We start from the raw sequence: 18,454 nt of genomic DNA on the forward strand, positions 1-18,454 counted from the left end.
CTCTTTGACAGGATGAAAAGGGACGTGTGACATGTCCCCAGCCCGGCCACCAACTGAACGGATGCTGCTGCATCCAGGGCTGGAGGAATTCGGGAGCTTGAGGTTGTCCTGCTTTTATGGCCGACAGAGCTAAATGACTCTGTGGGATCCTTCCACCAGCTGGAAAAAAAAAAGTTGTGTGCAACCCCCTGAGCTCAGAGAGCAGGAGCAGCTGATAAAAATGACAAGTTAATCAAATATAACAACGCAAGTGGCCACTTCCTTGCTACAGATATTACTGTATCTACTTACGATATTGCTTATGCTTAAACTTTAAAGCAACGTCTATGGCTTTTAAGGAACCCAGTGGGAATAATTCCCCTGCTTGAGCCACGTGGCATTAAAGCATGGGCAGTTTTGCTCTAAGACCTTGGAAAGCACTTAGCCATGATCAGTCTGGAGTATTTTTAGTTTTTTTTCTTACTTGCAAAAATACATACTGGTTTTTTTACAAATCTCATTACACTGGACCAAAAGTACAAATAAACATAAACAACTGGATTCATGGAGACAATTTTAAATTGCACAGATAACTTAGACTAATATTTCACCTTCTTATAAAACAGCATCAAGTAATCAAAATACTAGTGAAACACAACAGCGCAGAACAGTCTTTCTCCTTGCCAACATATTGCATCCCACAGTAATCTGCAGGATTAAACTTTTCAATTATTCCCCCTGGAAAATTCATGATTTAAAAGAAATTGGATTTCTCCATCTCTTCTTTTGACATGGACAGAACAACTTATACTCAACAGCAATGAATTGTATAAGTCCCTTATCATACGATAAGTGCCCGAATGCGACAGTCCCAGGGCATAGAAATGAGCCAGTGTTGGTGACCCAAGGCTTTAACGAGTTTTAAGTGTCACTGTAAATCTTAATGGAAGGATCCAACAAAAGAAATAGTATTCATTAGCACACGGAAGGTCATTTAAAACACCATGAACCCAAACTACAGGAGAATGTAGTTCTCTAAAAACGCATTTTGATCAAGTGTTTATTTGGTCCTAGAGCTTCTCCCCCCACCTGCTGTTTTTCACCTCCTGTCATAATTTTGCATTAAATTCACACATCTAGAGTCCACCACAAAAAAAAAAAAGGAAGGATCAGAGCAAATTTCCAATTTAAGCCCCTTTAGTGTGTTTCAACATCATTCCCAAGAACTGAGACAGTATTTCCCTTTGATGGGTTTCCAGCAAATTGTAATGCTGATACATAAAAGCGGCAGCATTGGTCCACCCTATGACTTATTTTTGTCACCTTGGTTTACATCCTACCTCCAAAGTGCACATGAACACAAGGTGTCACTCATATGCATTTTCCCAACCCAAGCAATGAAATTAAGTGTCTCATAAGAACATGTTGCATGTTCATAGAGAAGCTTTCCCAACCCCTGCAACATTTCCTCCCTGCACCTCTTCACATCTGCGTTTTCAAATCTCTCTACGCTTGCTTTACTATATATTCAAATGTACAGACCTTCACGTTATATATTTCCATTTGCTGTCCATACTGTGGCATCTACATACATCTCACTTTGAAGTTATTATATTAATTATTACAAAAAGTAACTGCAAGGCTCTAGATCCCTCTGGGTTACCCACAGTCATAATGAAGCTGTGCACAGGCTTTGAGGCAAATGCAGGGTCCTGGTCGCTCCTCTGGATCACTGTACAGCTGGAAGGATGTATCAGTTGAACAGGACCATGTTCCCCTTGCTCAACTTCTACATCACTTGACTCCAGAAAGTAGCACAATGAAAAAACCACATGAGGTCCTGCTTCTCAGCCTTGGAAAGAAGTGGGGAGAAAATGCAGGAGACAGCAGCGCGCGGAGTGGCAGCGCTTTCCTTGTTGCCTTTCAGAGCCCGCTCTTTCCAGATGCAGCCCCTGGCAAAGCAGGTCATGCAAGTCTGATGAACGGCATTTTGTTTAACACCAGTAACTGAGCTGCAGCCATGTCGAGGTGTATTGCCCAAGCAAAATGTCACGACCCAGGAAGACAAGGAGAGGCAATGGCAAGGGCAGGCTCACCAGCAGCTCACAATCCAGTGGCAGGACACAGTGCCCCACAAGTGACTCAGTCACCCAAACACAAGGAGCTGCTGTAACAAGGAGGAACACTCAACCTCCTTCCACACTTGCCCACTGGCTCTGCCAGTCAGGCTTGCAAATATGAAGAACTCCACAGCCTTTTCTGTTGGTATGTATAAATCTTAATTTTCTTTTCCACCTTCTTTTACCTTTTTCACATCTAACATACACTGAAAAAATTAACAGTGTGCTATTCCCTACCATTTTGCTTCAGCATTTTCACACTTTGCTGCTTTTGCTCCCATGCTCCCTTTCCAAAAAGGAATATTCTCAAGAAACTGCATAACTGAAAATACACAAAACCCATACACAAAGATGGAGCTGCAGGCTTAGGTCGAGCAGTTTAATATTTCAGCACAGCTAACAAATGAGGCTAGGCTATATGGTCCAGTAATTACCTTTTCTTGTTCTTCAAGTGCTAAAAATCCACACGTGATTTTTGCAGAGTACTGAATTCAGCATTTCTGGAAACAAAAAGAAAAAATATAATTAAAAAAACATGTATATTTGCCTCTGAGGACTTACTAGGCACTCATGAACTTTCTGCTATATGTGCAACTGCAGATACAGCAATGAATAACTGGTTTTGGTCAACAGATCTGATTTTTAAAAGCCTGTAAGAATTTTTAATCTCTACACAGCACATCTCATTATGGGAAGACAGTACTAGCACATAACCAACAATGGTTGGGAAAAAAAAAAACAACAAACACAAAACAGTGGAAGCTGCCAAATAAAAAAACATTCTTAGAGATAAAAGTAGTTATAGAACACTTGTGCAGGTACACGAATATCTCTTCATGACAGCAGACTTCAATATGATCTGGCTAAATTATTCTTATACTAGAGGATTTACCAGAGATTTTTAGAGGTTCCTACACCAGAATAATACAGAAAACCTTCATTTGAAAAGAACAAATCAACTATGATTATAAGAATGTTAATTCCTGTTCCTCAGCAGTTACACCTTGAATTTCCTCCGTCCCCTTATATCTTCAGTATTTTCTTCTAAATATAGTGTTAGACACTAAATGTAACATTAATTGACAAAAGTATGAAATGCATGGATTCAGGTCAGCCTCCTGGAAGCACCGGTTTTATTAGGACTAACTACAACACATGAAAAATTGCTCCTCACAGTTGGGATTGCTCCAGATGAAACTTAGGTGGGAATCAGATTTGTCAGAGTCAAGCCGGATGGCGCAGGACCCTGAGGCGCCATCCTGCCCCATTTAAACAATTAGAAAATAAAAAACCCACATGAGGGGATTAGCACTGAATCCTCCTGCCTGCATTTAATTTAATCTTTGATGCACAAAAAAAGAAAATTTCACTCCAGTTCTGCATGCTCCTCAGCAGGTGCTTCCCTGGGAATATGAAAGGAAGGAGGCTGAGGCATTGGTCCCCAACGCATAATTCATCTTATTTATGTACTAAAGGAGCAATCACTTCTAGCCAGTAACCCTGGAAGGCAGACAAGTAAATTAAAACTTAAAACAAGGCTTGAGAGTCCAGCATGTGTGCTGCTTTTTGAGTGATTTCTCTATAATGGGCAAGTATGGATGCTCTGGAATAAAAAAAGATAACTATTCCAGGCTGCCTGTCAGCAAAATCACTTCTCTAAGCAATAAATGGGTTTTGGACCATCTAAGAAATCTACAAGCAAACTCAGGGCAAGACCAGCTATTATTTCTCACTGTACAAATGAAAAAGTCTCCAGATGTTAGTTGTTTTCAGCCTTGGATTTTGATAAAAAATACATAGTTTCAGTAGGAAAACACAGTTTTACAAGTGCAGAGCAGACCAGGCAACACCTCATGAGGGCATCCATATACCTTATTTCTATGAAAAATGCCATTTGTATAGACTACTCTGCTTGTGTTTTATAGCAAAACCTCCACCTGGTTCCAAGAAGCTTTTGGACAATAACTCTGATATGATGGCTGCATTACAGAGTAAAGGAATTATGGTTTGCCCACTCTGAAGAAGTTAATTCTTGTTACCCTGTTACCTTGCAACAGCTTTTTAAATGAAATTAAAACAAGATTTTTGTTTTATTTATGACACCCTGGATTTCGCTTCTGCTTGGAGCATAAAGGGCTAAAGATAGCACAACATACAGTAGTTTATGGCTCTTCTGTGTCATTTTGGGATTCGGCACATGCTCTCCTCCCAGCTCACCTTTATTTTATCAGAGTGTGAGTGTACTGACTGGTAAATCTTTCTTGCCTTCCTTTGCCAAATGCCTGGTGTATAACCTTGAGTTGGCCTCTGCCATATGCTATTTCTCTGCAGATTGCAGATGTGGTTTGGAGAATTCTTGTTCTTATTTCCTTTTCAGAAGGGAATAATACAGGGATTCCTGCACAGCAAAGATCTTGCAAAATACTTGCTCAAGAGGCATTGCTCACTGGCAGTGAGTGTACTGCAGCAACCAGAGGGATTTGGACTCAGCTAATGCCCAAAATTTAGAATAAATATTAGAGAAGGAGATGCTGCTTTACCTCCAACTCCTGTTAACACTCCCAGCAGTATGGCACCTGCCCCACATGAAAGGGAGGGTCCTTTTTATTTTCTTTTACTCCTTTCCACACCAATCAACTAACCTGCTCCTTTCTAAAACCTTCTTCTCAGAAAGCATTTGGCGTTTCTCACCCTAGTTCTTACCCAGTTGTACACTGCCTGTACAACTGAGCAAGTGGTTTCACTTAAGATGCTGATGGAGATGTCCTATCACCTCCTTCCTCTTGCTCCATCCCATGTTACCCTGGAGCTCTACCTGTATGGATTAATGATAAATAAATGGCATATACACTTGAACACAGCCATCTCTTACTAATGTGACTGCTGGTGTTCACACAGCTAAACAGAATCAAAATCATAGAACCATTTTGATTGGAAGAGACCCTCAAGATCATTGAGTCCAACCATTAACCCAACGCTGGCACTAACCGATATCCATGAAAATCTCATCTCTGCGTATGTTCAACCCCTCCAGGGATGGTGACTCCACCACTGTCCTTGGGCAGCCTGTTCTAGTGCCTGACAATCCTTCTGAGGAAGAAATTGTTCACATTTAAAAGTCCCCTGAGGCCGTTTCCTCTCATCGTGTCACTTGCTACTTGGGAGAAGAAATACAGGGTTTCAAAAAGATGGACCCAATTTGAAATCACTATATCTTTGAAATTTGGTCCATCTTTTTGAAACACCCCCTGTTTCCATCTCCTCTGCTATGATGAGTAATCCATCCACCCAAATAGGACACAGGCATCCTGCTCAGCATCACTAGTTGCCAGAAGAAGGGCAATTAATCTGCAAACCAGCATGCTACTTCACCTCCCTGCCAAAACAGAAGCTGATATTTGGGAGAGCGACAATAAACACTTTCTGTTCCGCAACAGCAAAGGCTGGGAGGTGAATCCATCGAGGTGCACTGACTCACCCTTGAGCAGCTGTCTGCTGCAAACACCATGCGGTCCAACTTCACTTGTTAATGATCACGGCACAGGGACCCACAAAAATAACAGAAAGGTTTAGGCAACCAGCAGGAGGCTTGTGAAAATGTCTCATTTGCTAAAATATATCAAGCACCCCATTTCTGGCTCTGTTCAAGTAGAGAAGTGAGCAACCGGTGTTGTGCTTTTGGAGACGAAAACCCATCCGGAGCAGCACAGCATCACTCCTGGGTGTTATGAAACCGCATCAGCAGCTTTCACTGATGGTGACTTAATTAACATGCACCCTACAGTTCTCTCCAAACCCTGCACATCGCCATCCCCCATTACCAAGCTCTTTTGATGCCAGTAATTAAAGCTAACAATTATAATTTGTGTTAGAGAAGCCCCCAGAGGCTTCGGCTAGGCTCAGACTTCATTGTTCACAGAGCACAATGCAAAGAAATCTCTTTCCTGAAGAGCTCATCCTCTGAGAAGACAAGACAATCAAGGAGTAGCAGAAAGGAAGGCAAGGAGACAAAAAATACATGTTCAAGGTCAAAGACAGGGCCACCACCAGAGCTAGAACAAAGTCCACCTCCTCCATGGAGCATTTCTGAGGCCATGCTGACACTTCAATACCAACCTGATCAACTTGATTTATCAAGTGTCAAGAGCAGACAAAGTGGTTCATAGCGTTACTTGCTGTTCCGTGGTGGATAATGCATTTTTGTGGTGTCTCTGCAAGCGAAGATAACCACGACAGCACAAGAGTTACCTTCACCTTCCAAAGAAATACTTCCCATGCTTTCTGCACACATTACTGCCAAATTGATCCCCCTACATTTTTTTATTCTTCCATCAATGCTTTCAACAGAGAGTGATTGCTCAAGCGCCCTTCTCCACTTCACACTTCCAATTTTTTAAGGAATGGTCAATCTCCATATGCATAATTATAATTGCAAATAGATCATTTTATCTTGTACTCTTCTGTTTTAATGGCATTATGTACAGCCAAATCTCTATAGTAACATTTAAAGTCAAAACCTCCTACGCCATTCATATGTGTTTTAGATACTTAAAAATATTAATATGCGACTAGTGATATTACAAAAGGTTAGATTTCTAACTACCCGGCTCAGTTATGACGCCATAAATCTGATCTAGTTTTCACTGATCACTAGAAAAACATTTCCAGGACGGTATAACTGGTATAAAACCTCCTGCCATAGAATTAATCTGCAAGAGAGTGTTTCTGTCACGCTTTGCAAGGGGAGAGGACACCGCACAAGTGTGCAAAGTGAGTGCAGCTTTTCATCTTTGCAAACAACTTCAGTCCATAAAATATTAAAGGCAATGCTAAACGAATCTCTGGCAAGAATTACAGGCAATTCACTGCAACTTGTATTATGAATGCCTTTGGTTTACCATTTAAAAAAGATTAGAGTCTGACATTATGGTTGTGTATCAAAGCACTGTACATTAACTTCCGTAATATTCCAACACGGTATATGGCAGTAACACAAATTAGGCTATCTTGCAAAAAGGCTCAAAAAGACGCCGTAGTTAAAGCAAGCAGACAGGAAAGCTCTTCGCTCCTTCCTGCCAAAGACAGCGCGAGAAAGTCCAGTCCTCCCTTCCTCAAAGCAAACGGTAAAATCCCATTAATTTCCCATGGAACTGACAGATCCACAGCATCTGGGCAAGGATTCAGTCTAAATACATCGCAGACATAACAGATGAATGGTTGGAGGGAGCAGGGTCGCCTGCTCTCCTTTTAACACTTCTGTGTAACAGAACGGAGCAGGTTGTTTCCGTAAGCTTGAAAATGCTTTGTAGGCTTTCAGGAGGATTTTCCCTTCAGCATTTTTTGCCTTCTGTCTCCATTTTCTTCTTGTTCATATGCCTAATGGCTTTCAAATCTGTTATTTGAGTGTACAAGAAGCTAAAGCTTAAAGTCTACACCAGATACTTGCTGTTGTAAGGCCCACGTGGATGAAACTTTGTTCGCCTGTAATTAACAGCAAAACATTCACATTTCGTGTATTTTGGAACAATCACATCCTTTCCACTAAGGTAGAAAACTGCAAGCTGAATTTTCACCTACACATTATATGGAAATTTTCGTAAGAATACATCTATTTTAGATAGAGAAAAACAATCACAATAAAGTGCTCATCAAGTTTGCAAATGACTCTAATTTCCATGGTGAAATTTGTCTGCTCATAAATACTTCTAGCAACCAAAGCAAAAATATTAATTTGGTTTTGTAACAGTTTCCAAACACTTCCCCCCGCCCCCCGCCTCGGTGCAACAAGAAAGAGACTTTTAAACAATGAAATCATTAAAAAAAAAAAAAAAAGAGAAAAGAGGACATAGGGCAGTGGTAGGACAGCACCGTTGACTCAAGGTGTTAGAGTTGTGCTTCTGCTCTGCATCATACAGAACATGCACTCAAACCTCATAGCCTCTCCTCCAAGGCTGCGGGGATGCTGCTCGCCTTCCTATACAACTGCCTGGCTCCCTTCCCTCATTTTCCACTTCTAATCTATCAAACAGAACCTCTGAAAACTTCATCCAAACCCATACACTTCTGTGAAACAGATTGAGTTGGCGGAGGAAAAGGTCAGCTTCTTTTTGTCTCGACCGGCTCTAGGTCCCAGTTGTTGGGACCAAGAGCTGCTGGGGTTAAGCCAGACTTTTCTGCCTGGCTATGGAGCAGAAAACAGCCATTATTTCAAGCTGGCAGCCCAGGTAATTTTTTTTTTTTTTTTTTAATTTTTTTTTCCCCCCAGCAATATATTGGTCCCAAGCAACCAAGCAGCTACGTGAATCCTGGCAGTGGAAAAGCCAGAGGGCTCCCTGCACCGACAAGGCATTTAACACCAGAGGAGAAGGCAGCCTGTGGTCCTGCCAAATCTCGTCCCAGCTATCCATGCCACAGCTGGATTTCTGCAAGTACAGGCTGTTACACTGGCACGCTGCTGACCACGGTCTTCTGTTGCATGTAAATTCCCACCAAAGACCTTAGGAGATAATCCTAATTAAAATGAAAATCAAGGAAATGACACAGTCTGTTGAATTTACTTAATGAATCAAAAGCCTCCCTCATTTCTATGTTAATTTACTTTTTACAAATTTGCGGTACTCTCATACGCACAGAATAATGTTTTCCTATTTTTATTTTGCTTGGAACATCACAGGCCAGATGTGAGAAAGCCCTTCTGCATTACTGGGCCCTTGCGGAAGTGCCTAAATGGGTGCCAAGTACTTCTCAGACCTCTCATGGCTTTAATAAACCATCCCAGCCTGCAGTGACGGGGCAGCCCAGATACTGCAGAGTGTGAAGGACCGGCACCAGGCAGGACATGGCATCTCCCCAGTGTGCCAAAAGGTCTGCAAGATGCCCCATGCAAACATGCAATGAGTTAAATTCAAACAGCATAAACCCACGACATCCCTATTCTCAACTGGCATGAATTTGATAACTCTTTGAGGAAATATTGAGTTTTTATCAAAAGGCACATAACACTGTAACACAGGACAAGTGGAAAAGCAATCAGCCTGCAAAGACATTCTGGAAATGCAGAACAGACCCTTTAAAGGACAGGTCAATAGAAGATGGTTTAAAGAGGAATGAAGTTGCTAACAGTGCTAACGCCAGCTGACGAAGAGCTGGGAGGCATTTGGCACAGGAGGGTTTCTACAGATGACATACAGTACACGTTAAAGATCCACATTCAGTTCATATCCACTCAAAACTGTACGTTGCCTGACACTGAGGAGGCAAAACTAACCCAAGATAAGTGGTAAAGACACACTGGACAAAATCCAGAATCTGCTGCATTACTTGCTTAGGCACTATTTATTATGGTTACATTTTATTATACAGTAGTAAAAAATTACAAGGCAACATCCTGTGTTATTTCCCACTGGGATAAATGATACAGATGTACTATTAAATCTCAAAACCAGCACCAGTCTGCCAGGCTACATTCCATTTGTGTCTTTATAATGTGTCAATAGGCTGACATTTATGCCTTCTGATGGGAAAGCTATTTATGTTATAGACATTTAAATGTGCCATAAAATGCATAGCACTACACAACCCTAGAACCATTCCAATCCTTACCAAAACAACACACACAAAGCAAAAATCCCACCAGACACCAGAATCCAAACTTAGGACATATTTGCTCCATTTTTTCCATGCTAAGTCATGGGGTTTTTTTTTTCAAAATAACCCGATTAAAAAGGGCTAATGCAACCTTCCTCCTGTGCAGACATTCAACTCATATTTCGTTTTAATTTCAGTTTATACATTTCTGTCCTTTTCCAAAACGGTTTTGTTTAAAATCTAAATCGCTGGCTTCACATATTGGGTGACAGGACATGCCCACAGGCCACCAGGCAGCTCTATACTGATGCTTGTAACCAAAAATAGGAGCTGGTAGGCACCTACTCCAGCTCTGTATCTTAGAATGAGCTTTCTCACCTTAGCCCCCACCACTTCCATTGAAAAAGCCAGCTTTGTGAGAAATCAAGACAAAACACTCAAAAATCTGCTATTAAATGTCCTGTTTGTGGGAAACGTCAAAACCAGCATAAAATAATTATCTTAGCCCATTGATGGTCTCTCCTTAATGCTATCCCCCAAATTTTGTTAATGAGGTGAACAGATCTTGGAAATGAATCCGGGAAAACCAGCCTGGAGGACACAGCTCCATGCTCCAGTTAAGAACCCCCTGCAACTGGTAGGTGAGGATAGGGAAAAGTCGCAAACGTGCCAACTCCAGAGTTTTCTGCAGGGATCGCATCTTGAAATAATTATGGTTGATAAAAGGGCCACTGAGACTTCAGGTACCTGTTTAAAAAAAAAAATGTCTCTAAAAGAAAATTTCCATAGAAAACAAGTGGGGAGTGTTTCTCCTCTGAGAACAACATCAGAACCTAAGGCATTAGAAATGCAACTAAATGAGATATTGCACTACGATTGCCCAAGCTGCCAGGCTGTCACTTCGTTAACTGTGCTTACAATCAAAGCGAGACTCAAAGTGGCTGCTTCCCCACTCTGACAAGCTTTTAATTGCACTTAGAAATTATCTTCTCCTTTAAATTTAATTCTGAGATGGTGTCTAATAGAGGCTGCTCAAGATGAGTTTGTGACACTTCTCAATAATTATTATTAATGTGACACTAACATCCTTTGCTGGAGTTTACACGATGTAAATAATTTTTCAAAAAAGGTATTTATCATTAAACTTGGCATACTATGTGACTGAAATGCAAAATTATCTTGCCACCTCTATGCAGATACCCTCAAAAATTCAACCATGCAACCACTTAAATTCAGGGGGAAGCCCTCTATCTAATGACAAAGATTTTAAAAAAGCAGAAAACAAAACTGTCCCAAAAGGAGAGGCTCTGATGAAACCGCACAGTCATGCCCTGCCTCTCCTAAATTTTCTTTTGGTTTTCTAAAGGGTAAAGCATCTGAGAAGTTTTAAGCATTTCTAAAAGCAGCACAGCCAGATGCTAAAGGATTTCTATAAATGTAAAAAAAAAAAAACAAACCAAAAACCAACTTAAATGTAGCAGGAAGAAATCCATGAGAAGAAAAATCTTCCATCTCCCCATACAGTTAGTATGCAATACTAGTGTTCAATAGCTCTTTCCTGAGACATTAAAAATATATATATATATATATATATACAGGCACATAAAGACATCCCTGGTTACAGCTGGTTTGGAACAGACTTCAACCATCTTTGGTTTATTACACCAGATAGCATGATGTCATCAGAAGCCTTTTAATGTCTTTTCAGACCTTTTCCAGTTATCCTTAAATTATTAGGTGTGAATATGTGCATGCGTGTGGTATTTCTTTATTTCTGTGAGCATGTGATAAACTGCAGTGCCACAAGATAAATTGCATTCAGTTTACGCATTTGACCTCCTCACTTGAACTCTGCCTGCTAATCCTTTTCAGCTGTGACTACTTCTAATCTGCCATATTTCCCAACAGCTTTCAAACAGCTGGAGGGGCTTTTTTTGGTGTGTTTTAAGATGGATTTCACATTAAAAATATTTTCTTCTCTGCAACAGCAAATGGAACAGATCACAAACAGAAAGACCCTGGCTTGCAGCAGCTCCAGGAAGAGACCCTCTAAGATCATCAAGTCCAACTCTCACCAACACACCTTTTCTCTGCATGTTTGAGATGGTCACAGCTTTTCAACAGCTTAATTTTTTTTTTTTTTTTTTACTTTTTAGATTTCCCTGCTTGGTTTCACCCTAAATTTTTTTTAAAGGTAGATGATAAAGTTTTGTTTGCAGTTAGCCAGCATAAACAAATCATCTCTCAGCTACTCACTACAATTTTTCACAGAAAAGACAAGAATAAGTGTTACAATAACTTGCTTAAATAGCCGTGACAGAAGAGTCCTTCTGTTGCAAAGCTGCTGCTCGCATTTGACACACCTGACCAAATCACAGAAAATGCCACATTCTCAGCTGCTTCTTGAAACTCGGGCAAGATGGATGCTCCTGGTAGCACTTCTCCATTTGGTTTATGGGTACATTTATCATCCATTGCAAAGTGTGTGCTTTATTCCATCTCTGCTCTAGAACACCAGGATTTGCTGGTGCACACTGTTCTGCCACCCTTAATACGGGGCTCAAACCTCCGCCTTAGTACAGCATAAGGAAAAACCCAGCTCCCTTCCCAGCTTCAAACAGCTCCAGAGTCTCAGCTGTATTTGTAAAACAAATGCGGATGAAAATTAAGGATGTGGTGAAGGGCCCTGCTAGACTAGGGTGTTTTTGCAAAAGAAACCTGAGGGCATCAGATATATAAACATGCCTGGCTTAAGTAATTAGACCTGCACTTGTTCTAAACTGTGCAATCAAATATTCATTTCATTTTGCAATGCCATCAGTAGTCTGACACAAGCAAAAGAAATTAAAAATGCAGGCAAGTATTTCAGGTAAGCATATAGTTTGTAAAAGAGCTAAATTACTTATTTAAATTACAGAGACATAGTGAACAGGACGGCTGTGAGAAAAATCTATTGCAGGAACTTGCAGAGACGCGTCAACCCACGGGTGACGTTTCTGTACCCACTCTAAGCCCACGTTACAGATCCTTTCCAACTCTAGCAAACTGCGCTCATTTGGAGCCAACAATTAGAGCCTGACTGTCTTCTAGGCATGTTTTTTTGGCTAATAGGTTTTTCTTAAGTTACAAAAAGGAACAATCACTTGTGAAATCTAAAATAAAAAACCACATTAAGAAAACATGCACTTTTTTCAGATGCTCCTTTAAGGATGTTTTACACAAATAGGTCTCAATGGATATAATGAATAAAAAAATACGGATACGATGGATGAAAGCCTCAGTGTTTGAGGCATTTGGACAATGCCTTTAATAGCACCTTTAACTTTTGGTCAGCCCTGCAGTGGTCAGGCAGTTGGACAAGATAATCATTCTAGGTTCCTTCCAACAGAACTATTCCATTCTGTTCCCTTCTATGCCACAGTTTTAATCATAGATGGCTTAAATCTTAAAACATTGAGATAGAAAAAAGGAATCAACAACTCTTAAAATTATGAACACTGCTCAGGCTTTCCTTACCAGCCAAGAGGAGAGAAGAATATTTTACAAAAGGTTTCACCTACTAAAAAAAAAAAAAAAGAAGGGGGTGGGGGAAAAGGAAGGCAGACCTCTAGTAACTAGAGCAAAAAATGCTTTAAATTTCCCTTATTTTTCATGAACTATTACAGAGGTCATTCGGCCAAAAAGCATCAGCTGCTGAACATCACAGAAAGAAATCTCGGTCTGTCCTCAGTCCTGCTGGTGTTTCTTTGTTGATACAGAGAAGTATAAACAGATAAAATATTCGCAACACTTCACCAGAGCAAGAATATTGGTTGAAAAAACATCAAACAAATGACAAAGGCAGACTAAAATTGTTTAAATAGCATGGAAAAAAAAAAGGCAAAACAAAGCAAAACAAAACAAAAAAACAAACACCCACACAGCACTAGCCATTTAGCAGAATATTGAGAAGCAGTTAAGTTTTCATCCAGTATTAGATTTATTGGTAAAAACCCCAGAGAGAAAAAATGAAAAAACATTTGGCAAACTTGGGATTGCGGGTTGCCACTCTCTTGATTGGCGGGGAGACACTAATAATCGAAACAAAAAGAAGATGGACAAACCCATGTGGCAGCTCAACACCAGAAGGCTGGGGTGGACCGTGACAGCCCAAGCGTGAACCACTCTGAAAGGCACCACCAGTCATGTCCAACATCCTCAAATCGTAATTTATGAGGTATTTGCCAGCTGGGATCTCCTAGAACACTCACCACATCTATTCCCACATCTAGAACAAGTGACTCAAAGAAGCATCATGGTATGGTTAAAGAAAAAAGACCAGAAACTGGTCTAAACTGGGATAGCGGCAATCCCCGATGACTGATGCACATTTATCACATTCATTTTGCATCACTGCAAGAACTCCTGCTGCCCTCGGCGCTAAGCAAACCCCCACCAGTGGGTGGTCCCAGCTGAGCAACATGAGAATCCACCTGCAGCAGCTCATCTCAACCCCTTGCTCAATGCTGGTGACATGAGGACTCTTTTGTATCTCCCATCTTCCTCTAAATTGTATTTCTATTGTCCACACTGCACTAGAAGAGAGAGCGTGGCAAGAAATTTGGGCTTGCAGGGATAAACGAAATGTAGTATATAAATGGAGTCATCAGGAAGGTGTGTTTTTGCTCTGCAGTATCAAAGAAATAAATTATAAAGAAATGTAACTGCTGCCTATTAAGAGACAGATTTATATGATAGCTAAAGCTTTCATAGTTTATGAAACAATGTCTAATAAAATGGCACAGCTGTGATTTAGTAAAGTGTTTAAATTCATCGTTCCATATATTTTGAATTTCAGCTTGGTCTTTGCTACCAAGTCACACATTGGCTTTGCCTGATAAATGCATCCATTTTGCATATGTAATAAGCTTATCAGCTTCCAGTAGAAAAGGCAATTTTAGAGCTATCTCTTCCTAAGGTTTGCACTTAAATACGCAGATGACTCATTCACTGTACTAATACACACAGCAAATTCAACAAGGTGAAAAATGTTAAAGGCTGAGATTGGGCACAGCACAGTAGCAGGATGAAGAACATAAAGAAATTATACGGCGAGGGACTGTCTTACCCAGCAAGGCTCACTGGGAATGGAAAAATAACCAAACAACCGGCCCTAGGACTCAATAAATACTTGCATGTCAGACCTTGATCAGGCTGGCATCCTCACGACTGCAAGGATTAGGTCTGAGCTGCTAGAACAAAAACCCCTGCCCAGAAACACAGGCCGAAATTCCCAAAAAAACAGTCCTAAAACCAACTGCTTCCAGTCACCTGGATAACACAGCCTCATCCTCCGGTGTGCTGACGCTCCCAAACCAGATTTCCACATTGTCGGGAGCTGCTGGGGGTTTAGCATATCCAAGATTTGGGATGCTGGGGTTTAAAGCCTGACTTGGGGCACTGTTCCCCTGAATTCTGGTCCCAGATTATCTCATTTCCAGGCTGGGACTGATGGCTGAGCTTCTCTGGGTTTCTGTGGAACACCGGACAGTTTCCACCCACTGTTCCAACCATAGCATGTGTAGTAATTGCTGGTCTGCCCGTACCCCACTCCAGAAAGGGGGAAATTAGAGGTAATTACTATGACAAACAACATTTTTAAGAATCAGGAAAGAGCTACGTCTAACTCTGATTAATCTACTCGGTTTCATCAACCACTTGTTTTACTGTAGTCGCAGAAGGACAGGAAAACCTGCAGGATTTGGTGCTGCCGTCATGCCACAGAACTGGATATTAAAACAGTCAGTTGAATATTGCCAGATTTCTTTCATTAAAAAATCTTTTCCCCATATTTCCCATAAATATTTAAATGAACAAAACCAGAAAACCACCACCAAAACTGTTTGTTCAGCTGCAACATGTTGAAAATACAAGTCCAAACCAAATTTCTATTGGACTTAATACACACTGGAGTTCAGGTGAACATTTAGACGGCATTTATCACCTTCAGAGTGCTGTGCGAATGCAAGCTAATGCATAATTTGTGGTCCTGCCCAGCACATCTGTGGTGCCCAAATTCCCAAATATCTACATGCTTCAGTTTGACTCATGTCCTGCATCCCGGTGAGCCCAGGGCCACCCATCACCCAAGCACTGGCCACCTGCAAGCACTTCAGGTCCACGACAACTCAGAACACGATGCAGTAAGATCCCGCTTTGGCTCGCCTCTATGTTTCATAGCAGTTTCCATAGCAGAGGCAATTCACAGACGAGATTTAGTTAATACAGCTCATGAAATACTATTCCATCCACATGAATAGAAAAAAAAAAAAAAAGGCAAATAAATAAGTGTTTCACTGATAATATCTCATGGACCATTTTTGCAGCTCCTGTTTTTTCTCCAAATAACAGAGGACTTATTAAGCTTATCCTCAAGGATGCTTACAAGTCAAGTCTCTCAGTCATAGCACTTCAGAGAGTAAATACTCTTAATTGTCTTGCACATTGCTGACTATATCAACAGGGATACAGCAAGGAATACAGCACAGAAAGGTGATGGTACATCTCTCATCATCAGGAGTTAATGAAACTCAGTGTGGCTACTTCTTTTTTTATTACTATTATTATTATTATTGTCCCTGCTCATTGCAGAGGGGTTGGACTAGATGACTCCACCACTGCCATGAGTAGCCTATTCCAATGTCCAACAACCCCTCCTGGGAAGAAATTGTTTCCAAGATCCAACCTCAACCTCCCCTGGTGCAACTTCACGCCATGCAACAGGTCACCTTCCAGGGGGGACCATCAGCCCTCCATGGATACCAAGATGTTTTTGCCTCCTAGACTGAAGAAGAAAGAACACTTTATTTTTCAACAGTTTGCTCGGGGGCAGTATTTGTCAGGCTGAGGCGCTCGTTTGCTTGCTCTTGGTCCACCAATTGCTTCTGGTTTAGTTTTAGCTCCTGACTTAGGCTTATTCCTTGCTTCTTATTCCATTTTGTCAGGGGTATGAAAATCTTTGGGTCAAGTCTAAAACGTCTCCTGATTTAATTTTGTAGGATGGTACTTACCAAGGAAAAGATGCCACGTTTTAAGTGAGTATTATGTACCCTAGTACTAAGCACACTGCATATCAGTGCTCTGTACATACATATGTGTATATGCGGATATATAGATATTTGCGTGCGTGTGTATATATATCCACTAGGAAATTTAAGTAAACTATTTACAAGGTCCTTAGCTTGCAGTGATTTCATGTAGCTGATGTTCCTTGCACCCTCCTTGGCAGGTTTACAAGAGAGCCAGAAGCGAGCAGACACCTCTGCAGCAGCATTTGAGCGTTGTAAAGTGATCTGCCAGCATCTCTGCTGGCTATGTTTTGCAAACTGACTTTGGGGCACAGCATGCGCCCTTGCTGGTGCTCAGGATGGTGCAGGAGCGGGGACCCAGCACCTGGGTTTGCAGGCACCAGGCCTTGCCTCCCCTGAATCCTTTTACTCCCAGCAAGGTGAACCTGCTTGGTGGCTGAGGGGAAATGCTTTCTGAAAGCCAGGTGCTCAGAAAGGTGATGAAAGGCTGGAATCAGTGGGCTTGGGGCATCTCAACCCTGTCCTTGAGCACTTTGATATTGCTGTGCAGCGTCACAGAGTATGATAATATGAAGGGACCTTTTTCTTCCTTTTTTCCTTTTCTTTTTTTTTTTTTTTTTTTTTTTTTTTTTTTAGTTTTGTTTGGTACAACTCTACCCTGACAATCTGACAGCATGCTGCTTTGCCTCAGGCAAGGATACACTAGTATATTTGCAGAAATAAACTGCACAGTAACGTCTTCCAACCATCTAAGGTTGGTTTTCTTATCCAAATCTTAAAAAAAAAAAAAGATACTGTAAGAACTGAGATCAGCACAGCTTTCCACCAAGGACTCTCTGCCTTTTTTCTTCCTACAGGATTCTGAATAGACTTGGGTATCCCGACTCCTGTTCCTCGAAGACTACAGTTGCTGCCTGCAGTCAAAAAATTGAAGTGACATGCCAGAGCAGAAAAGCTGAGCCTCCAAAATTCTGACATATGGATATCAGAGTAAGATTCAAAACATAAAAATCCTTGCTAAAGGATAACTTGACCTGAATAGCCATACATTTTCCCATACATATATAATCCAACAAAACCAGGGTGGGAGGGACAGAAAAGGACAGAAAGTATGAAGCGGAACCATTTTAAAAATTCAGGTTATTACTGAAATTATATTGATCAGTAATGACAAAGACCTTGTTAATTCCAGGAGCAGGTAGAATAGGAAGATCTACTTTAAAAATTTAAAAGTTAAGGAAGGTATGCGCTAAAGCACTGTTCTCAATATGAGCCATAAAGACCGTGATTTAAGTAAACTTACAGGATCTGAGAGTTATGCTTGTCCTTTACAGACACACAACAGGAATTTTCAAACTATTTCCATGAGGTTAAATAAAAATCAGTTGTGATTTAAAATAACGAGTGGGGGGGATGCCAGATTTGCTTGATGTTTGGAGATCATCATGTGTTTACAACCCTGCTCTCCACCCTCGGCAAGCACACGTTTTAGTGACGAAGAGTTGGAGAAGTTGTCAGTGAAAGTCAAACACAGATGTACATAAGGCTTTTTTTTTCAAAATTTCTATGTTAATTTGGCAAAGAAAAGTTTAATCTTTTAGACCCTGGGGTTAGATAGACAGATTCAAGTACCCCATTATCAGAAAAGGTGCTACCAAAGGAAACTACAGAAGATTAAAGATAAAATTTTTGGCTCTCTCT

At 40.9% G+C, this 18,454-nt stretch overlaps 1 protein-coding gene across 48 annotated transcripts in view; it reads right to left on the bottom strand.

Moving 5' to 3' along the window:
- ADGRL3 (adhesion G protein-coupled receptor L3) overlaps positions 1-18,454 on the bottom strand; it is a 385,183-nt gene that overhangs the window by 307,537 nt on the left and 59,192 nt on the right. For 47 of the 48 annotated variants that reach the window (XR_010472325.1, XR_010472327.1, XR_010472324.1 and 44 more), the window contains exon 2: positions 2,534-2,599. The exons of the other annotated variant lie outside the window; for it this stretch is intronic. The gene's annotated coding sequence lies outside the window, so the exon portion shown is untranslated. The remainder of the gene's footprint in view (positions 1-2,533; positions 2,600-18,454) is intronic. 48 annotated transcript variants of the gene reach the window in all.

The sequence above is a fragment of the Columba livia genome, chromosome 4 (genome assembly GCF_036013475.1).
Source record: "Columba livia isolate bColLiv1 breed racing homer chromosome 4, bColLiv1.pat.W.v2, whole genome shotgun sequence".
NCBI classification, from domain to species: domain Eukaryota; kingdom Metazoa; phylum Chordata; class Aves; order Columbiformes; family Columbidae; genus Columba; species Columba livia.